Source organism: Emydura macquarii, unplaced genomic scaffold (genome assembly GCF_026122565.2).
Source record: "Emydura macquarii macquarii isolate MOO-44397 ecotype Brisbane River unplaced genomic scaffold, CSIRO-AGI_Emac_v2 contig_2473, whole genome shotgun sequence".
NCBI lineage: Eukaryota > Metazoa > Chordata > Testudines > Chelidae > Emydura > Emydura macquarii.
The window spans coordinates 31,353,900-31,378,312 of record NW_027132610.1 but is presented as its reverse complement, the minus strand read 5'-3'; positions in this window follow the sequence as shown (position 1 = coordinate 31,378,312).

Genomic DNA, 24,413 nt, shown 5'->3' with positions numbered 1-24,413 from the left:
GTTAATGATTGGCATGAAGAAAGCAACCAATCAGAAGGGTCAGAAATAGTATATAAGGCTTTGGCGTGAGTGGTTTTGATGGTCAGAAGAGAAGACAACCGAAGACAGCAGCAAGCAGAGCAGAAGGACCCCTGAGATGTGTCAGAGATTTGATAAGAAGAAGGAAAGTAAATATAACTCTTCTAAGGATAAGGAATGTATGAATATGATTATAAATAAAGCTGGATACTTGCGTCTGAATGGCCTCTCACCCCACCCAGTCTATGATTGCATGATCAAAACTCATAGAATACTATTTTGTACTAATGTTATTGAATGTGTAGTATTGTAATGTTACTTTATACATATATTTAAGGAATCTGTGTTATACTATATTGTATTAAGGCTTTATACTTATGTATGAAGGGTCTTTTCTCTCTTTGCACTATATGTTGCAACATTGTATGTCTGCTATGCTATGTGCCATGTCTCACTAAATATTCACATATTATAACCTTATGTTATAATGTGTGCTACGGAAATGTTATATTGTGTTATGAGTATTACAATGCATCTTTATGGCTTGTTACATTTGATGTTGAGCCACATTAGGTTACATAATTTATAGCATCCTGTATTGTCTCATGTGACCTATGCCATTTATTACATAATGTAGATTTTCCATTTAAGAATCCAATTGTATTAGAATTAGCGTTTAATAAAGAGACATTTTGTTTCTGAAGAAATTATTGTCTGAGTGTCAAATCTGTGAGTGGAAGGCTGCATCTGTGTCCTTCCAAGGGTAAACTGAGGCAGGCAGTTCTGGGGAGTTTTCCAATGATCTAAAGGAAAACTCCTAGTAAACCCTGGCAAGTCCTCTTGGGCGGGCCACTTGCTATTACCCACTTATAGAGACAAGGCTTGTGATTGGTCCTTTAGTATACATGAGCCACTATAGGGTCCTTGGGTCCAAATTTTGGGGGGTAACAAGCCAGGTCACAACTCCACTCATACAAATTTGGCCCAGTTAGGGTGGGGATGAAAACCTGAGCAGTGCTGTGACCCCAGAGTTTGCAATGCCTGGAGTGGAGAGCCAAGCTCAGTCAGTGCCACAGCAAGGAACTGCAGGACCTGCCATTGTGGGGCGAGTGCTGGACAGGACTCAAACCCCCAGTGGGCAGGATCTGATCGAAACCACCACAAGGCCTCCACCTCTAGTTTATTTATTGAGTTCTGACAGGCCATAAACATTTACAAATGGGTCTTGAGCCCAATAAGATTTAAACCACTAGATTAGAGGACTTTGCCTCATATTACTTTTATGAAGGACAAGACTGATTCCCATAGAGAAGATATTCATTAGTTTAGCAGTCTTTGTCTATATACAGCCCATGAGGTGTTTGCAGGATTCCTTCAATGACCTCTGTCCTTTCCTGAGATGGCAAATGTGTCCTGCTTACCCTGTATCATTGTAACAGAGCCTCAAACCCAGGACCCTACTACTACAATGGACAATGGAATCTCTCTCAACACAGCTATGGACATGCAGAAAAAAATGGCTGATATCTTCTTCTTAAAGACGCCTAGAGACAACAATCTATGAAAGATTAAAATCCATGCCGTATTTCAGGAGAAAGCAGAAAAACAACAACCCAGCTTTTCTAAACTTCCCTGCTTAGGGTGTCCTTTGTGAAATGAAATCAGAATACAGGTGCTAGCTCCTGCTGATGGCCTCCCAGTTGCTAGAACACTCCTGTTCCCCCTGCCCACTCTCCTCCCATTCCTCTCAACACCTCAGATGGCTTAATTACTCTACCCCTCTGCTCTCACCACCAGCCAGGAGCCCTGCCACTCCTCCCAAGATATCAGACCTGCCTCACATCCCAGAAGCCACAGTCCTCCCACTTCTCAGGCATCTGCCTGACATGTTCTCCTTCCTATCTTCAAAAGTGTTCCCATTCTACCTTGGACATTAGCCTGGATCCATTGCACCTCACCCCAGAAATCTGTCCTGCCCTACCCCCACTCACTGGTCCTACTTCCTGAACTCATAGTTGTGTACACCAAATTGTGGGGTCTCCTTTCGTGGTCCATACCTGAGTCTCTTCCTCCTGGCTTCTTGACCTTCCACTGGGCAGAGTGACATTTCCCCCAGAGTTCAATGATGGAAAGGTTAAAACACTAAAGAATAGCCATACGTAAACAACATTTTAGCAGCACTGAATTCTGGCTCATTAAGACACTGTTTGACCTAACTTTAGTCCAGTGATTGTAATTAAACCTTATAAGGAAACTAAACCTATACTTGTCTTTCAGTTTACATGTAGCCTCAAATTTAAACCTAATCCTAACATGTAAACCTTAAACTTGAAAGAGAGAGCTCAGCTCAATGCTGAGACTCAGATCATTTGTATTTTTTTATTTAAATCGCAAGCTACTAGATCACAAAGAAAAATTCTGCCCTCCGATATGCCCATGTAACTCTGACTGAAGTCAACTAGAGTTGCATGCGAGAGTTTGGTTCCAGAGACCTGTACCAAGGGACAGATGAGTTGCTTGTTTTGCCGCCCATTTAAGAGTACTGGTATGGAGGTAAGATTATGCTCCAAATGACTTATTACACCATATGAAATGAATTTTCTCTCCAATATGAAAATAAAGCAATCATATGATTGGATTTAAATCGTGGTGTTCCTACTCATAAAATTATCACAAGACACATCAGACAGCATTCAATACATTATTTACACCTGTCACACAATGATCCTTTGAACCTCCATAGAGCACTAGACTAAGTAAAAGAGTACATAAATCACAGCAGGAGGAGAGAGGAAAAGGAAGATGTTCCTTCTTGCTCCTGTCCAGGTTCCAGTCACGTCTTAGCGATGTTGTTGCTATCTCAGCCAATGTGGTATAACCCACTGAGCACCCTGCTCAAAACCTATCTCTGGATCATACTCCAGTGGCTGGGAACTATTGGCATAATGTGTCCTTTTCATCCAGCCTTCCCATTGCCTTTACACCTCAATATAATCAATGAGGCCACTTAGATGCCTGGGCATATCTAGGTTCATGGTACAGAAGAGATTCCCCCGTCCCCCCACATAAGGTCAACAAAAACTTGGTGGCATTCTCTTAGATCAGCTGTTGCATGGAGTAGCAATGTGATGTGATCACTTTGTATCTCAAAAAACTGCATAGAAATAAATTCCTTCTTCTCTTTAATACCTTATTCTACAAAGCTTGCACATAAAGGTACTTGTATAAATGGGGGTATCTTGTGTAATGTTAGCTCCACGGTGAGTTTCATTGTGTGACACACAGTCATTCTTTAATTCTTTTTCTGTTCTCTCATTGATAGTGAAACTATATGTTTCCCTCCTCCCCGCCCCACGCCATATATTTAACCGGCAATAGACGTAAGTGTAAGACACAAACAAAAGAAATAAAATGTGCACTATCAGAGATAGGACTGTGGCATGAGCTACTGTATAATGAAGCTAGTCTAAGGCACAATGAAATTTCCCTCAATCAGCACCATGAGAGGTACATTAAAAAAACCAATAAAGGTTGAATAAATGTATTAACTATTGTATGAATACCCTGAACTATACCAAACAGATGAAGCTGCCACTTAACACATGGGCATCAAATGAATCAGAAAAAACAAACAAAAAAGCCTTTGCATAAAATTATCTAAAACAACTATCCCGGAAAAAATTTAAATCATGGAAGGACAAGAGTTAATGCAATGATCAGTAAATAAGAAGTCATGACTCTGTGGACAGAGCCCCCCTATTTTCCACAGCCACAAAATCTGTGGAATCCACCCTTTAGAGAAGGACTGTGCTCCAGAACAGTAGATTTAATTTTAAAGAAAAGTAAACTTCCAGCCTTTATATTTGTGAACAACCTTAAGGTGATATTAACATCATTAAGCTGTTGCCCTTCAACAATACACTCATATCATGACATAACTATTTTTACTGAAGGTTGCTTCTTTAGGAAGTATGTAAGATCACTATGCAGGTGAGCAGCACTGTTCTTACAGCTTCAGCTTCATCAGCTTGTAGAGATTTCTCTACACCATAGTTAGGAGGGTCGTGGCCCAAGTTTTAGCTATGTTGGTTGGGATGCAGTTTGTGTACAACGGACCAGATTCTGTACTGTATGTAATCAGAGATGCAGCATAACAGGCATAGTCAAGGCAAACGGAAGATGTTTTCAGGATTCTGGTCCCCCTGGGACTACTGTACATTACAGTATCCTTGCATTGTTGTCATAGATAATTCTGCCATTCATATAGCTGGAGCACAAAAACTCCACTCTCTCCCGATCTGCCCCGAGCGATCACTCCAATATGCCCCTCAACAGGGAGCTCTGTAAGGCCACCTACACTCAGGGCCCAAGCATAATTTTTTCGGGCCCAGTATAAACTTGTAACATGGGCTTCCTCCCACACACATACCACAATCCCTCATCTCATACATACAATCTCATGAGCCATGACATTTTTCTTCTTCATGGTAATGGAGGTTGCAGCCTGAGCCAGGCCCCCCAGAGCCTCTGGGCCCATGTAAAGTGTACCCTTTCCCCTTCTCTTCCCCCCGATGTGGGGGACCTGCCTACACTATCCCTACGCTGCTGGGAGAACCTGTCTTCTCTGAGGGAATTCCTAAGGGACATAATCCCCCTGCCATTTCACAATTTGGTAGTGGCATAAAGGGGCTATGTAGAGGGAAACAGAGTCAGGATGAAAGCATGAAATACACTGATATGCAGAAGCCCCCCTCAAAACCTGTGTGTGCCTAAAGTCCTACTTAAGGGCTGTTTTGAAGGCTTAAGAGGGACATAAATAAGCCACAGACTTGTGTGATCCCAAAGGGTACATCAATAAGGGTACATTAACAAATGGTAACAACAAAAGGTACATTAACAGCAGCTAAAAACACATGTGGCTGGCACAGCTCGGCTTTCTCGAGGCTCTGGCTTCAGGGCTAAAAATTGCTGTGCAGACATTGGAGCTCAGGCTGGCTCCTTGGCTTTAGGATCCTCCCCCTTTGAGGGGTCCCAGGGCTCCGGCTCCAGTCCAAGTGGGAATGTCTACACAGCATTATATCTCCATAGCCTGAACCCAGCAAGCCTGAGAGTTTAATTATTGTGTAGATATGCCCTCTGAGTCTGCCCCACACTTGACATGTACCAGAGAAGAGATTATCATTTAATTTTCCTAACAACTTCATACTTGAAGAAAATCTGAATCCATGCTAGAATTTACAGTGCTATTAAAAGATATATGAAGTCAGTGGCAGTGCTGACCCATATTTGCAGCAATTAATAAAAAACAATTAACACCAGTTTCAATTAATTCTACCCCCCATTTCCCACATATAACACAAGTACAATTATTTTATGGTTCTTGGAAGTAGGAGAAAACACATTAACCAAGAGGAGAAATATACAGTGCAGTAGCTACATTCAGAAAATAATTTTGCACAATTATATAGAGAACTTCATGACAAAAGCTGAGATATTAAAAACACGTTTCATTAGATTTCTCAATTCACTTTTATCTTTAAAGATCTGCTTTCTTCCCCTAGGACACTTGACCAAAAGGTCAACTACTGTACATCAAAAATTGTGCTTATTTGGAAACCAGCTTGTGAAGGTTTTAAAAGACCTGTTTGGTGTGAAGTGAGGTAGGTCTTCAAAAAAACAAAAAACAAAAAAACCAACAATCAAACAAAAAATACCACCTTGAAATGTTGCTCAGTCAAGTAAATTCAAATCAGCAAAGAAAAAACAAAGGGAAAATTAGGTCAAAGAGAAAAATAACAGAAAAGGGAAAAAAATTACAGATATGCAAAGAAAAAATGTATTCTCTGAACATGCTGCTTCAGTGAATGAGCTGCAGACAGAATAAAAGGGTGATCTTTTTAACAATTATTTTAACAACCACTAAGCAAAAAAACAAAAAAAGTTGGCAATGATGTTTTCAACATGAAGCCTGCAGCAAAAATTTGTATGGGAAAAGGCAGAGTTAATTGTGTGGGGGAATTAAACAGTAATGGAATTCAATTGATTTACTTATGGAGCATGGGGTACTATAAAGGCTTTACAAAGAGTAATTTAAATAAAATTCCCCTCTGAAGTAGGTATTTTGCCCATTTTAAAGCCAGAGAGCTTGTGACTTACCAAGGTTAGTCAGGTGAATAAGTGGCAAAGTTAGGAAGGGAATCCAGAAGTACTGATCTCAAATCTCCTACTATAGGGCAGTAGCAGGCCTTTAACCACTAATCTATGTTCCCTCCACTGATGAACAACATAACGGAAAACTCCATTCCTGGACTGAGTTTAAACACAGTTTAACTGCAATGTGGAGATGGATATTACAAATTGATCAGCAATAGCAGCACACACATCTAGCATACTGGAGTCTTCTTTTCTTTAGTTACAATAACAAGACCAAATTAGCAGAGATCCAATCATCAAAATCATTATAGAGATGGAAAATTCCATGAGACAATGATAATCAAGAGTCAGAAAATGGTGGAGGTCAAAATGTGAGGTCTTAGATTTCCTACAACTTATAGGTTTTGTGTGTCCTTTCTCCTCCTTTTTTCCAATATGTTTGTCTAGAAGTTTCTTGTGTTTTCTTTCTAGATCTAGTTATTTTTCCTGCAATTTTTTTCTCACGTGTCAAAGCATGAAATTCAAATCGAGTGTTTTTGTTCCAGTAACTGAGATTTATATTTGATTTATATTTAGGATTTGTATCTTAACATGTTGGGCAATATTTTTTAAAACGAGGAAGAGCTGCAACCCATGATAAATATGCAACAACATGTGTTTTTATCTCTAAAACTTACTCAGTAAAATCTTGATCAAAGGAGAAAAATTAACAAAACAATTGTATCTGATGCAATTGGATGAAAAATGACTGGGTCCAGAATATTGCCAATTGGTGTTAACGAAGCAACTGTACCTGTTACAACCAGTCTGTCATCCAGTGGCAAGAACATAGAAGCCAGAAATTAAAGGAAAAGGGGAAGGACTAAGAAGAAAAAATGACAAGGGGAAAAGACATAGAAGATGGGATGATAGGAAAAGAGCAAATGAATCTGAGGAAAAAATGGAGAGTTGTAGCAAAAATTCAAAAATAAGCAAAAATAAAACAGAAGAGTATGAAAAACAAACAGAAGAGTATGAGAAAGTTTTATAATTTAATGAATATAATATTAGAGCAGCTCTATGGCACACACACAAATGTGAAACAATAGTAGCATAGTAAATGTAATATAGTAATTAACTACATAAATAATGTCATTATACTTGGCATTCATATTTACCCTAAGATCTATAAGTATCTTTTCAGTAATTAAACTGTGGTTCCACTGCATAAAATGACTCTCTCAAACCGGCACTGTGAGGATCCATGTTTATAGTACTCTTAACATTTATGTCAAGATTTACACAGTGTAGAGATCAATAAAAATGTGTTTCTTCAAAATGCGGTCCCAGTGTATTCATGCTGGGTTCTCAGAATTAAGCTGGGTATTTTCCTTCATCCTTCCCCCCAAAAAAGTATTACATATGGCTGGTTAGAATTTGTTCAACTCTTTCATCCACTCAAAAAAAGAGGTTTCACTGAAAGCAATTTTTCACACAAACAAATACTTTCTGATTTTTTTTCAAAATTAAAAAAGAAATCTGATTTTTGGTGTAAAAATATAGTAAAAATATTTTTCCATTTCACTATAATAAGGTAATTTCAGAATGTTATTGTGTGCAGGGGTGATTTTTTTTTAAAACAAATTTCCCATCTTTTCCTACTGGGAAAAAGGTGGATAAATGTTAGAAGAAATAGAGAAAAAATACTCTTGCTTGCTTACTTATTTTTTCTCACTGGAAAAGAATGACAAAAAATTAAAAATGTGACACAAAGTTAGTTTCTCTCTCCATATTCTCTATGAAAAATAAAGGATTATTTGTGTAATGTCTTTATGTCACACTACAAATATACCTATTGGTGGCTATTTGCCATCTTCTGATTATTTATTATTATTATTATTATTTGTAGTAGGATAGTGCTTTGGAGCTTCAATAAAACAGGAGTTTGTTCAGTATTATACAGAAAACCAACAAAGAATAGAGTTCCTGCCTCAGAGAGTTTAAAACCTACATGTTAGACAGGATGCAGTAGGTGGAAAAAACAGATAAATGCAGTGGGAATAGGTTGTGAGGGTGAGATTACCACACAGCAAACAGAGTTTAGCAGAAAATGGAAGTCATTTGTACAGTCAATGCCAGATGGGAGATGTGGGCTCAGAGCCAAGGGGATCTAGCAGATTCAGTGATGGCCCACTCTGCTTCAACCTCAGGCATTTCATGTGAAAATCTCCCTGCTCCTCACTCAATAGTGAGTGATGAGGGATAGAAAATCATAAAACAATTAAAAATGCCTGAAGATAAGACTTTCCAAATCCTTCAAAAATGAAGAGAATCTTACCTGCAAACAGTTGTTTTAGAATGGAAGGAGGGAGGTGGAGTATGACAATGAGTAAAAAAACTGCTGAAATCCCACTCAAATGAAAAATAGAAGTCACCAATTACCTGCCCAGTCCTGGCATGCAATCACTCCCAGATAGTGGAACCATATTGTTAGCTTAATGATCAGAGACCAGAGGCATTTTCTATGTCACGATATAAGTGATAGATTGCATGAAACACAGGGTGACCCTGATCTAGTGACCTAAAACAGAGCTAAGAAGTACCATGCAATCATTTCCTTCTGACAAAAGGTTTTGCATAGACACCCATAACCATTGTATTCCCATATAAAAACAATGAAAAGAAGAATTAAAGTCACTGAGACAATTTCACAGAGTGTATAATTAGCAGGAGAATGACACAAAGTGGGAGCCTTGTCTCTCTACTATCCTGGGACGAACACAGCTACAACACTACATACAACAATCAAAGTGGGTCACAGCTCAAGACATGCTAACTAGCTTAGCTCCCTCATAGAAAAAGAAAACAACTATTACAATACAGCAAACTCAGCCTCTGCATAAATACCTTTCCAGAGCACAAATATTAGGGGCACATAAATATTCAAACTACGGAGGCTGTTATTTTGCCAAGGTGGGGGTCAGACCAATCCCTTTAAACTGTCTCAGGAGGCAGCAGTTCTTACTTTACTAGCTACCACAAATGCAATAAGATTTAGCAGTACTAAAGACTGAACTAACATTGCTCAAAACCGGAAGGCTCACCCAGTATGCTGAGCCGTGTCTCTGGCATTCGGCTAAAGTTTTAATGTATGCTACTGCTATCTCTGATATTCCAGGGCTGCTTTGGAAATGAGATGCAACATCTTGGGGATAGAAAAAATAAATAAACCCATACAGACTCATTATGCTGGTTCCAATGTGATGACATTTTCAACAACCAGAGGGTTTTTATTTGCTTCTTTGTTTATTTTACTGAGATAAATGTGTTTGGTATAGCCTTTCCAAATACCAAACAATCACTTAACAACTTAAATTTAAATAAGATGGAGCATATTATAGAGCACCTATTGTATTTTCTTTTTATTTCAATGTGCTTTGTTATTAAAAAATGTGTTAAACTCGCACTCAAAAATATTAATTTTGTAAACTGAACTTTTAGAAGCTGTGCTGGTCAATTTCAAACTAGAGCAAATATGAAGCAAAAATATATATTGATCTCCTGACTTGTATGTACTCACCGCAATAATGGTTATAACAACACTTTGCACTTAACTGGGAGCTCTTTAAGAACATTTATCAAGGGGATGAGAATAAACAATCACAGGCTGGTGGGACTAGAAAATCTGTGATAGTTCCTTCTCCTGCAGCAACTGCCCTCTAAACAAGTCCATTGCCGAGCAGTAGTGGCATTATGACATCAGAAGTAAATCACGCCCTGCTTCCTCATTTCTCTTCCTTCTTCTTCCATGTTCTTCTCTTCCTTTTGAAACCCAGACTTGGAAATTGTCAGCTCCCAGAATTCTGGACTGTGATCCTACCCAAAAGACTATAATTATGATGGCTACCAGAGCCCTCTGGCACCATTTCCCAGCATTCCTGAAGTTAGGTTGGGGGCAGAATGGACTCAAAACTCCTGCTGTGGCCAGTACGGAGACTTCTGCGTGGGGTGATCTGGACAAACAGTTTGCTGGGCTATAGATGAGCCACAGCTGCTCAGCCCCTTGGAAGGAGGAGACAGCCTGACTCAGAGACTAGCTTAGTTTCAATTTTGAGTCTGGGTAGCTGAGTGAAGCAGAACAGCTCAGGGAATCTCTGTTTAACAGACCCTTCCCATAAAGGGAATCTTTGAACTGCTGTGGGATCTAGTGCATGGACCAGTCAGTTCCAGCCCTGTGGAGACCAGTGTCCAGAGTGGCAGACCACTGATCCAGGGCTGGCAACAGTGAGCCAGTTGAGACTTCCACAGGACTTCAGATCAGGGAGCCGACAGAGGACCCTGCCCCACCCAGGAGTGGGGACACAGTAAGGAGATCCTTCTTGTTAGCCATCCAGTATTCACAGTGCTGCAGCACTTGTCTTCAAACTCATCCCAGTGTACCAGCTGCATGTGAAAATGCCAGGAAAGGAGCTGAGGGTTGGGAAAAGATGCAGGGGATTGGCTGATTTGTTAATGTTTAGTACTTATTAATTAAACCTAACCCTTTCCATTTCCAGATACTTTGATCCTGGCTCCTAATAAAGTCCCGCTTTGCTACACTGTTATTTTCAGATGTGCCTTTTTTTGCTGGTGTTTGTGCTAATGAACTTTATATTCCTTTCCAGCTGTGGTAGCATTATTCATTCTCCCAAGGGACAGCACCTTTGCATCTTGAGCACAATGGAGAGAGTGCCTTGGAGAGAGGCACAAGGTGCAACAAAAAGAATGCCAGGAACCAATCCACGTGAGGAAAGGAGAGAAGCCAGCCTAAGCAGCAAGCATTAGGAAGGAGGCTTGAGCCACACCTTAGGAAAGCAGCTACACTTTTATTTGCATATTGCAGTTGCACTGATTTAAATATACCGTATTTCCCCATGTATAAGATGCTCCCATGTATAAGACGCATCTTAATTTTGGGGCCTGAAATTTGAAAAAAAATGTATTACGGTAAAAAAATCTAAAACCACTGTATAAGACGCACCCAGTTTTTAGACCCCAAATTTTTCGAAAAAAGGTGCGTCTTATACATGGGGAAATACGGTAATCATTTTTGCAAAATCTATCCTTGTCAGTTAATTTGAATGCTGCAGTCTGATTGGTTTAAACATAGGTAACTATAGGTCAGAAACCTACCTACCTATTTAGAGGAATACACTTGACATATTGTGCAGAATATAAATGTTTGTAACAACAGTATTTGATAAATCAATTATATCCATTTTACAGATGTGTAAACTGAAAAGCCAAATGATTTGAGCATAATCAATCAGAGATGGAACTAGGATCCTAGATGAAATCATAGTCCACAGCGGTAATCTGTTTTGCCATTGACTTCAATAGAAGAGATTACATTCCCTAAATCAAAGCCCATTGGTTAAACACTAGACTTTATATAGAACAATACTGCATATACTACTGTGTAGGAGTATCTTCTACGTCTGGATGAATATAGACATTCTGAATTCATCCACTGTACCCACCAGCAGTTGTGATGAGAAAATATTGCATCTTTGGTGACAAAGTGTTTCATTTCTGATATCTGACTACTCACAGCAATGGCCATTTCTGAATGTTGGAAATAGGACCCACAATAATAGAAATGTAGGGCTAAAAGGAACCCCCAGAGATCATCTAGTCCATTCCCTCATGTTGAGGTAGAATTAAATACACCTTGGACTCCAAAGTATACAATGAATTCCTTTTCCTTTATTCCCAAATAACACAGTGTCTTTAGACAAGATGTCAGTTTCATTGTCCTGAATAAAGTGTGTGTTAACATCAGAATGAGTCTTGAGTGCAGAAAGTTCATGGTATTGGTGTCATAACCTATAATATTCATTAGCAGTAACAGGAATTAGAAGCCAAGCTTAATTTTTGGTGGCAAAGGAAGTAAGGAGGTTTTTAGAGATGATCCCCCTCTTCTCAAACACACTTTTATATCAGAGATTCCTTAGTAAATGAAAAATGTTTTGTTTGCTTTTAAGACATTTCTCAATACAATGTTAGTGGCAAGTAAAAGATATCTGCATGTATCTAGCATGTTCCTTTCAGAATATGCATTTACGGTAGTTACTGGATTGTAATAGAAACTGCTAAATCACTGGCAATAACCTAGTTTGGGACGTGTTGTGATAATTGGGCCTACAAATTTAGCCTCATTGTAAATTCAATTATAAGTACATAAAAGTTCAAAAGATGTTACAATACTCTATAACAACAAATATTCATAGAAAGTAGGTGTAGTTGCTTTCAATAATAAATGTTATGAACAGGTGCAAGAAAACCAGACAAATAAAATTAATCCAAACAAAAAAGGTCACATTGATATAATTCAAGGACTATGTCGAAATCATGCTTGGTAAAAGCAGAAGACGTGCAACCAAAAATTAATGAACTAAAATTGGTGTGTTGGATTTTAGTTCTAATTGGTGGACAAAATAATGATGGGGCAGGCTATACTATCCATCATTCCCTTTTTGAGTCCTTGAAGAGACTTCAAGGTGAAAATATAGCAGACCAGATGGACGCTACTGAAGCAAGCTTCACTATCATGTCTGCCAACCCAAGCATCTTCTGGGACCCTTGGCCTTCATCATCCTAATCCTGAGCGATGTCCTGATGAGACTGGGCCAGAAAGGATTCAGATGACATTGCCACCTCTACCAGCTCCAACTGAATTCCAAACACTGATTGAGATGAAATGGGATTGGATTTTAATGACAGAAGCAACAACAATATCTCCAGCTCCTCTCAACTAAATTATCTTTTACCCAAAAGAGCAGCTACGATATTAGATACCATCTAAGACTGACAAACAAGGTGGGGGGGAAAGAGGGCAGGGGAGGGTGCTTCCTTGTAGAATCTCTCTCCAACTCAAATGGAAAAGGAACAAGAAATGTTGTAAAAATGAAAGCCACACTTAGTATCTTATGTTTCAAATGCTTTAACTCTCTTTCTCTTATTTTCTGTATCTTCAATAAAAAGTTAAAAGAATATTTAATGGTATATTTGTCTTGGTACTAAGCAGGCTGAGATCTCTGTATACTAAATCCTGGACCTTGTTTAACATTGTTAATGTTGGACAGTGACTGGGTTATGTTAACACCTTTTGCCCATTTATTCCATCTAAATTAATACAACAGAAGGAAGCCATGTTTCAGGTTCACTGATCTCACAGTAGAGTCCCAACTATAAAAATCTGTGAGTTCTATCAATGCTTTTCCAGAGAAACAGACACAGTCTTTTGAGTTTATTCTCTCACTCATCACCTACATACTCAAAATGCTCCCTGAACCATTAACAGTATGAATGAAACCAGTAAAAAGTGGATAGAATCTGACAGTAAGAAGTACTATTCTGAGGGGAATGGTCCATAACATCTCACAAGTTAATGGTAAAACAAAATCTATCCACTTAAGGATTTTCCTTCATATCACTTTCTGTGGTGATATAGAAGCTAAGCAAAATCTTCAGCCTCAAAAAATCTATTATTTAAGATTTTATTTATAACTACCATTTTTAGTTTGTTCTAAATACACAAAGTTTTGTTCCTCAGGAAGAGTATGGACATCATGCGAAGTCATATCAACTAGTAGTTACACTGTTGCTCATAAAGAAAAGGACAGCTTATTTGAACACAAGTATGACTTACTAATTATTATTTTGGATCATATTGTTAATACAGTTGAACATTCAAGAGCACACATGCTGTTTTTGACCAGCTCTATGCAGTAAGTAAACATTCAAAAGAAACAAAAAATGTTCATTTCATTCAGAATATTTTATAGTTTTTGTTATGTTTTTTGACAAAAAATCACTTTGTGTTCAGAGAGAAATTCTCTCATTTATATTTTTCCTCTAGCAAGAGGGAGAGGCAATAATAAGTGAGAGAATGTTACGTTCCCCTTTTCTCTCATTTATTCCCTTCTCTTTGTCCAGTGGGAAAAAAGGGATGGGGAAGATGAAAAAGTCAGAGGAAATGTGAATTTTCCCAAAAAATCTTAAAAAAAAAAAAACCTTTTGGAAAAAAAAAAGATTTTTTTCTTTTTTAAAACTGTATTGTTATTATATAAAATATAAACACAACAAAACAAAACATATACATACTTGCACAAGATGGAAATAGCATATAAATAAAAAAATTCAATAATCATTATTTATAAAACCTGGAAAAAACAGAACAGAACCTGAACCCGTAGAGGGTCATCAATTATTAAAGTGACTAAATATATAAGTAAGTAAGTAATAGTATTGGGTACTATTCTAAACTCCAAAAGTATGCAGTAGTTTTATGCATGACCAGACATCTTCATATTTTTTCCAAGCATTTCTATTACAGTGATTTTTTTTCCATTAATGCAGTAGTAGAAAGCTCACTAAGGCAGTCTGTTTATGAGGGAAGAAAATTGAAATTTTTCATTTGGAAATTTTCTTTGAAAAAAAGATGAAAATGGAAATTTTCTTGTGATCATTTCTATTTAATCAAAAATCCTTATTTCTTTTAAGAAGCTTTGATTGTTGTAGTGGTTGTTTTTAAACATTCCATATATGTGAGGTTTTCTAAATATTTTGACTTTTTTGTTGTTCTCCTCTGGACTCTCTCCAATTTGTTCACATTTTTCTTAAACTGTGTTGTCAAAATTAGACAATATTCTAGCTAAGACCTCACGAGTGCCAAGTAGTGAGAAACAATCCCATGTTTTACTTATGATACTACTGTTAATACAACCCATAATGTTATTAGCCTTTGTCACAACCGAATCATATTGTTCACTCATATTCAGTCTGTGATCCACTATAACCTCCAGATCCTTTTCTGCAGTACTGCTGCTAAGCCCTTACTATTGCTAAGCATTTATTCCCCATTTTGTAATTATGCATTTGATTTTTCCTTCTTAAGAGTATTTCTTTACTTTTGTCTTTGTTTAATTTCATCTTGTTGATTTCAGACCAATTTTTTAATTTACCAAGGTGATTTTGAATTCTAATCATGTACCTCTAAGTGCTTGCAACTCCTCCCAACATCGTGTTGCTGCAAATTTTATAATCGTACTCTCCACTTCATTATCCGAGTCATTAATGAAAATATGTCCTGACATAGGACAGACCCCACTAGATACATCCTCCCAGTTTGACAGTGAACCATTGATAACTACTCTTACTATTGTTTTTCAACCAGTTGTACACCCACTTTATAGTAATTTAATCAAGACCACATTTCCCTAGTTTGCTTAAGAGGAGGTAATGTGGGACAACGTCAAATGGAAGTCTGAAGATAAATAATTTGCAGGGAATGGCACTACTTTCAACTTCTGTAGATGTGGGGAAACCAGTCACCAAACCCTCCACACAAAAAACTTTAATCCCAACAATGGGAAATCTAAATCTAAAAGAGATATCATGATACTATTGGGGCTGTATGCTACCACTGACCTTGTGTAATACACCAGCTAAGTGTGTCATGTCACCTTTTTCACATAGAGATATGGTCTACACAGAGAAAAATAATTCATTAAAAAGGTCAGAATCCATCTATTTTTTCCTGTAGTATACTTCAAACATTTTGGGCAAAGATTGTCTTTTTGTTCTGTGTTTGTACAGTGCCTAACACAGTTCAGTCATGGTCCATGACTGGGCGCCCTAGGTTGTTATTACTTATAGTGCCTATTACGGCTATCAGCTAATGGAAATACTTTTTTTTTTTTTTTAAATGACAATAGTCTATATTTTGTAGATGGAAGTCTAGATTTCTCTCTCCACTATCAAAACTTGTGATAGAGGGATGTTTGATTTGCAATCAATTTTTAATCTCAATTTGTGTGTTTAGATTGAAAACATCTCATGTACAGAAGATTCCCACCATCTGAATGAAAGATGCAAGTACAGTCATGAGTAATGTCTTAGCAGAATATGTGAAAGCCCTAATTGCCTGGTTAATGCAACTTTATAATCAGAGTTCACTGACATTGTTCTGCAAGTGTCTCCCCAAACTTGTGGTATTATCTTGGAGAATACCAATGTGGTTGATATGAAAAGCTACCATAAGTGCAACCCTAATCCTGTTTCAGGCAATTTAACTCCTCACTAATTTTGTCCCTATATAAAGTTATTGTCCCTAAAATGGATGAAGACAACAAAGGTAGGAAGGGTTATCACCATAGACCATAAATCAAGGTCATTATCTGGTTCTAAATTGCATGCCCAGATGACCTCAGTTGAAGGAACTGGGAAGTTGATATGGCATTTTTGTTGCTGGCAAACAACTACACAATTCTGAATAGCAGCATCTTCTGAGGAGAAGATTTGTAGAAACCAGTCAAAGTAGAAAGATTTGCATATCCATAATTCGACTAAGAAATAACCAGTGATTATGCAAATGAGACCCCCCCAGTCAGGGAGTTGCAAAAGTGAGGAAAAAACTGCACAGTTATGCATCAGTAATTTTACAATATTTCTATGCTCCTACATTCTGTTTCATTATAACAGCACCTAAGAAGATATGCATCACAGCTACAGTTTCCACAAAAATAATATAGCAATTTGCAGTAATAATAAAAAGTGTGGAAATTTATTATAAGTTTAGCATGGGTGTTTTTCCCCTGAGAAACATTCACATTTGTAATATTTTACCATATCTGTAGAGCTTGGGGCCACCCCAAACAATTTTTTTTCTGACCTAAATATACAATGGCAAAGAAGGAGGCAAAATAGCAGTTAATCTGCAAGTGCAGAATATCTTTCACATTTGGCTGAAAGTCATATTTAATGCAGTGGCTGATGCCTGACCATGGGGAAAGTGTAATTGGTTGAAAAGTTTATCTTTGTGGGAATAGAGAGATAAATGTGCTTTATAACTTGCAGTATTTTTGTCTTATGTAATAACTTGATTCATACATTCTGATTAAAGATATGAAAGGATAACAGAAAACTTACTCCTTTTGCCCCCCTCATTTATACCACATTAAAGTGCTGGGGGAGAATATTTGTTCATATATAATTATGACTAAGAACAAAATAAATGGTGATACAAAGTACTTCAATTTATTTCCCAAGATTATGGATTTCCTTCTACCTGTCATTCTTGGTAGTTTCAAACAGTCTTCTTCAAAAGGCTTTTCTTTTCCTACATCTTCTTTTTTTCTTACCTTATTGAAAGATACTTCAATAACAATAATCCTTGGAAACATTTGGCCTTTGGGAAGGCCGGAACACGATGTAGAGCAGTTATTTGCATATGTCAGTCTCACTCTATAGAAAAGAGAACAAGCCACAAAACAAGAAAATTCATGTGTATGATCTTCCCTTACTCCATTTAAATGGATCTTAACTAACATTAAAACTCTAAAACCTCCTTTTTGAATCTATATTTTTCATCATACAAGATACTATGGTGGTAATAATGAGATCAAAACATACCTTTAAACCCTGGCAGAAATAACATCACCTTAAAGAAAATCTTTTTTTTTCACTTCCCAATAAAGTCTGAATGGCTATGACTAATTATAGCACATGCTTAATAACTGATACTGATAGGAGAAAATATGATCATATGTATATGCAAATAAGGAAAAACTCACTTCTTTCCCTTTGCTATCCCAATTAAACTGCAAGCTATTCCACATATTAACCATCAGAATTACTTGGTCAAATTCTCATGCTGACAAAAGTTGGCAAGAAGTCGTATATAGGCTCAAAAGGGAGAAATTGTCAAAGCTAGTATTTTCTATACAGCCTTAGGGCTGGTTCACACTGACCGTGCAATTCGGCGGCAGTCGACAGGAGTAACTGCGTAACTGACATCGACTGATCAGTTTCCCTTCTGCGTGCTGTTCACACTGTGCTGAGCCGACGGGAACAGCGCGCAGAAGGAAAACTGATCAGTGTTCCCGTCGACTCAGCGCTATGCTACTTGAGGGGGTGGACTACTCAGTCGACTTCCTGATCTTCCGGGTCTCACTGACCGCTCAATCGATCCTGAAAGATTGATCTGGCGGCGGCAATTTTGCTGCCGTCAGTGTAAACGTAGCTCTAGTGTGTATGCATTACAGTACATTGTCTTTACCTAGATGGTCACACATTATTATTTCTGCAGAGGCCTTGCCCATTCGATTATCAGGTCAGACAAAATTAAAGTATATAGGACTAGGACTATCATCAGCATGCTTAGGCAGGCTAAGAAGTGGAGGACAGTTTGGAAATTTTGGGTGAAATGGTTTTTTTCAGTGGAAAATGTGTTTCCATAAAACCAAAAATTTCCCTAAGAATATGCTAGTTTTGCCAGCAAATCTGATTTTGTATCAGGAAAATCAAAATGAAAAGTTCAGCTTTGAGTGGGGTTGAACAAATTGAAATGTAATCAAATGAATTAAAAACATCTAATTTTGGTCAGTATGACGTTCATCTGCATCTGTTGTGTTCGATATATAATGGGAGATGTCCCTGGCCAGGGACAAGGCAGACATGAGAGACCCAGTTACAACTCCCATGAGGCATAGTAGTGGATCAGGATGACACAGGATGAATGGACCTAAAATATGTAGACCAGTTTTACTGCATAAGATTGGGTATTGCTTTTTACCACAAACATTTAGTCTTCCCAGTTTAGTAGATTAGTGCTCCAAAATAGGCTGTTTGTGATAAGGATCAGTGATCACCAAAACATCGGAAACAACCACACAAATATGTTCTGCTTGTGGTACCGGCAAACAAAATTTAAAACTAAATATAGTGTAATTATAGGTTTGGGATTTTGTTTGGATGGTTTTTCATAATTAGCATACTTTATAGCAACAGTGTGGCAGCTAAGTCAGTTTAGTGTAAAGTCTCAAACAATGTGTATGAGTATTATTCCAGAGTATGATAAATGGCACAGGAAACATTGACTAGTTGTAGTTACCAGAGCATCAGAGTACTATGAAATTTCTTGCTCTATTTTATTAAGCATTAAACTGTTCATAATAACTATGGCTTCTAGATGTTGTCAATAAATCAAGTCAGGCCAATGGCAGCAATGTGATGGATATCCAACTATCTAAGGGATTTGATCATAAGACACAAGCTAAAATGGTGACAAGGCAGAGATAAATGTTTGTGTTCAGATTAACATCCCAAGGTCAGAGTGCCCAAGCATATCAATGAGGACTATTCAGACAACATTTTGAGAATATTAATCTAAAAAGGTACAACAGCTAAGTGGAAAAGAAATTGAATTTTAATGAAGTTGTCTGTTATGATTGTCTAAGAAAACATTTACAGTAAATTACTCACAAAGATATTTCAGTTTGTTCATGCATAGAGCTTACTCCTTTAAAATATCAGACACTGTATAGTGATTATTTATTTATTTGTTTTTCTTTAAGTAACTTTACAAGGACATTGATAAAACATGATAGCATGTTATTTATTTCCTTAAGGATGGTAGGTCAGGCAGGGCAAGCTAATGCACATTTAATCTTCAAATGATTTTATGGGTATATAAAAACTTGTTAAGGTTTTGCAAGATGAATGTGTGATATTTCCAGTTGCAAAAGGTAATAATGAAAGAGAGTGGGAGAGAGATTGAATCACATAGCAAATTGCAAAGAAAAACACACAAGCCTCTCAAAAGCATCCTGGTCATTTCATGTATCTACAGCATGTACTATTTTACTTTTGTATCTGAGATAGTTAACTATCATTTTCACCCTAAATGTCAGAAAACTGGATTAATATACCTAGGGCTCGGTCTTGATTTTAGATTCTCCATGTGTAAGCAGATGATTTAACAAGATGCTCAGCAATGCATGCTTATCTATTTGAGATAGGGTTAAACCCATAGGGCACATTTTTCTTCTGTCTTTTTCAAAGTAGTGTTCTTCCAATTTGTTTTTGAGTATTCTACGAGCAGTGGCAGGCAAAAAAATATCTGAAGTCATGAGTAATTCACTCAATCTAGCAAAATCGCTTTTTTGAACTGGACTAAGCCCTATATGCCTATAATCAAAATGTGCTAGACTATTTAGATTTGGGTCCTGAGTCATGTTTAAAATAAACATGAAATAAATAGAAATACTTACCTGTAAACATTCAAACAAAAAACTTCTCTTTAAAGAATGAAACCAAAGTAAAAGTCCTATTGTTTCTGAGTATATTGATTCATTTGTAACACTGACTATCTTCCAGGACAGTAATTCACTTTTAACAGTTTTTTTATACTGTATCATATGACCTTCAAAACTAACAAGAAATCTATAGACTAGATGAACCTACTATAAGCTAGGATGCACAACTGGTCGGAAAAGCATACTCAGAAAGTAGTTATCAATGTCTCACAATCAAGCTGGAAGGAAATATTGAGTTGGGTCCCACAGGGATCTGTCCTCTGTCTGGTTCTATTCAATATCTTCATAGATTATTTAGATAATGGCACAGAAAGTAGACTTATAAAGTTTGTGGATGATACCGAGTTGGGAGGAGTTGCAAGCACATTGGAAGAGAGGATTAGAACTCAAAATGATCTTGACGAACTGAAGAAATGGTCTGAAATAAATAGGATGAAATTCAATTAGGACAAATGCAGAGTACTACATGTAGGAAGGCATAATCAGTTACACAAATACAAAATAGGATATGACTGCTTAGGGAGGAGTATTGCAGAAAAATATCTAGGGGGTTATAATGAATCACAAACTAAATATGAGCCACCAGTATAACACTTGGAAAAAAAAAGTGATCATCATTCTCGGATGTATTAGCAGTAAGCAAATAAGTAAGTGTTGTAAGCAAAACACAAACTCTGCAGAAAGGGACCTGGGGGTAACGGTGGATAAAAAGCTGGATATGAGTCAGCAGTTTGCCCTGGCTGTCAAGAAGGCTAATGGCATATTGGGCTCATTAGGAGGGGCATTGCCAGCAGGTCATGGGAAGTGATTATTCCCCTCTATTCGGCATTGGTGAGGCCACATTTAGAATATTGTGTCCAGTTTTGGGCCCCCCACTACAAAAAGGATGTGGACAAGTTGGAGAGAGTCCAGCGGAGGGCAACAAAAATGATTAGGGGGCTGGAGCACAGGACTTATGAGGAGAGGCTGAGGGAACTGGGCTTGTTTAGTCTGCAAAAGAGAAGAGTGAGGGGGGATTTGATAGCGGCCTTTAACTACTCGAAAGGGGGTTCCAGGGAGGATGGGGCTAGGCTGTTCTCGGTGGTGGCAGATGACAGAACAAGGAGCAATGGTCTCAAGTTGCAGGGCGGGAGGTCTAGGTTGGACATTAGGAAAAAGTTTTTTACTAGGAGGGTGGTGAAGCACTGGAATAGGTTACCTAGGGAGGTGGTGGAATCTCCATCCTTAGAGGTTTTTAAGCTGAGGCTTGACAAAGCCCTGGTTGGGATGATATAGCTGAGGTTAGTCCTGCTTTGAGCAGGGGGTTGAACTAGATGACCTCCTGAGGTCCCTTCCAACTCTAATATTCTATGATTCTAAGTAATTTGTCCACTCTACTCAGCACTGCTAAGGCCTCACCTGTAGCACTGCATCTAGCTCTGGGTACCACACACTGAGAAAGATGTGGAAAATTGGAGAAAGTCCAGAGGAGAGCAACAAAAATAATTAAAGGTCTAGAAAACATGAACTTCGAGGAAAGATTTTTTTAAAATGGATTTATTTAGTCTGCAGAAGAGAGGACTGCGTGGCGACATGATAATAATCTTCAAGTACGTAAGAGGCTGTTATGAAGAGAAGGGTGCTAATTTGTTTTCCTAAAACACTGAGGATAGACAACTAGTAATGGGTTTAAATTGCAGCAAGGGAGATTTAGGTTAAACACTAGGAAAAATTTCATATGTGTAAGGGTAGTTAAGCACTGGAACAAATTATCTAGGAAGGTTGTGGTGGTTTTTAAGAAAAGGTTAGACAAATATCTGTCAGGGATGATCTAGGTCAATGTCTCTCAAAATGTATCTTTTTGATACCAGGGACTGGCCTGCTGCCTTCCTAAGCTGTGTCAGGGAGATTTCAGGGACTGGCACTGGTCCATGGACCAGTCGTTGAGAAACACTGATCTAGATAATACTTAGTTCTTTCTCAGTGCAGGGGACTGGACTAAATGAGGTACAGAGGTCCCTACCAGTCCTACGTGTCCATGATTTCTATAAAATGTAACAGTTTAAAAATGTTCTCCTTTGTTTGGATTTGGAACATTTTGGATAAAGAAAGAGGAATGATTTGGTTACTGATGTTAATCTATTATGCCCAGTGCTGCAGCCCTGAAACATACACAATTCATGAGGAAATATTTATTTATTAAAATCCTATCTTTAAATACTAAAAAATATATGCCCAGATTCTCAGTTGCTTCCAGTCTTTTCAGAGCACAAAAGTATAAGGGAGAAATAAGAGAGCCAATTGTTACTATGGGAACCAGATCAATTTTTATTCAGGATTCTCACATCTAATAGGGATTCTCTGGTGGTGACATTTGGTCATTTTTGGTCCCCCTTGTGCAAAATAACTTGAAATAGGCTAAAGAATTTGCCTATAGAGAAAAGAATATCTTTTAGATGAAGAACTTTGGGCATAAATCTGTAACTCTTACTCATATGACTAGTCTCAATGAGGATGGATGCATGGCAAAGGACCTCTCATATGAGTAAAGTTTGGGAAACAGCCCTACATTTCCTCGTAACAACTCTTTTTTTGTGTGTGGATTATTTCTGTGTTTTGCTTTTTGTGCTTTACAACAGGAGACATACTTCTGCATGCTGGCTGATTAGTTAATTTGACTCTGGATCCTTAGAGATCATTCTAGAGGAAATCTTTCTGAAACCATCAGCAGACCAATTTTCTTGAATTAAAGTAGTGCAAGAAGATTTTGGCATTAATTATTAATCGTTAAGTGTGGAAAACCCTAAGCAGGAACTCAATGCTAACATGACTGCCTTCTTCCTGTCTATTTAATTACAATGCTGGAAGTATTTCTGAACATTTGGGAACTGTAAAAGAACATGCTGTTCAAAGTTATAAGAAAGGGAAATTGGGTAAGACACTTGTTTCTATTAAAAAAAGAAGCATTGGTATTACTTTGTCTGCAGAGAGATCAATGAAATAATACAGTGTATTTAAATGTTTCATCCAAGAAAAAGAGAACAGTATTAATGATAGCCTTTAGCTCTTTTCATGGCAATCCTTTGGTAATTATAGTGCAAGAGAAAGAATAGAAGTAATTTAAAGATATATTTCTTTATAAGAAATCTAATTTTTTTTTCTTAGAAAAGGGTACATTTCAAAGGAGGACATTGTCTTAAAGATGGATCTGTCTTATTTGCACAAAGCCAGTGCAATCATAAATTGTAAAAGGACTTTAAAAAATGTTTCTGAGGTTACATTTTGTAGCTGCATTAACAGAGGTAGAGCTACTTATCGAGAGAATGTTAAGTGACACCAGCAGAAATTACAGCTACAGAAGACTTTAAAGTCATTGCTGGCAAATCATAAATAAAAGAGATAGTTAGCATTTTCTATAATAATTGTCCTAGGAAATGTTATCTTGAGATACACTCTTGAATTAATCTGTAGATGGAAAAATCGTTTAAGAAGTGGTAACAAGCACTTATTCTCCACATTTTTGCAGCAGTTTTATGCTAATTACATTAGTGTAAAACTTATTTAACAACAAGGAGAATCAGAAACACAATGGAAAAAGAGATAATTCCGAGGTGCAGTTCTTCTTCTGTTGAAATGAACAGGAGTTTGCTCTTGACTTTAACAAGGGCACAATTAGCCCCTGGTTAAATGTAATTTATTTTTAAGAGAAACAATTCCTCAAAACATTAGTTCACCCCAAAGGTTCCTTACTAACAAAGATCCCCATTGGCTTCAGCTGAAGACCACAGATGTTTTGCCATTGTCTTCAGTGAAACTACTTGCGTGACCAAAAAAGTACTCCTCAGAGTACGGCTGTAACGGCATTCTCTCCCATTTTAAGCTGTGGCTTATGGAATAGAACCTTTACCATGTAGTGCTAATGGACAATACTCACCCTTTGGCCAACTGGAATCTGTTACTTCATCATGTATGTAGTTTATAACAACATTCATAATGTACCAATTGGTCAACTGGTGTCTTTAGTGGTAAAATTCAAGACTTCTCTGTAAAACAGTTCAATTTAGATTATTGATCGACAAGACATCAGATAAACAAGTTCAATCAAGTTATAAATCAAAGATTATACTTCAAAAGATAAATTAGCAC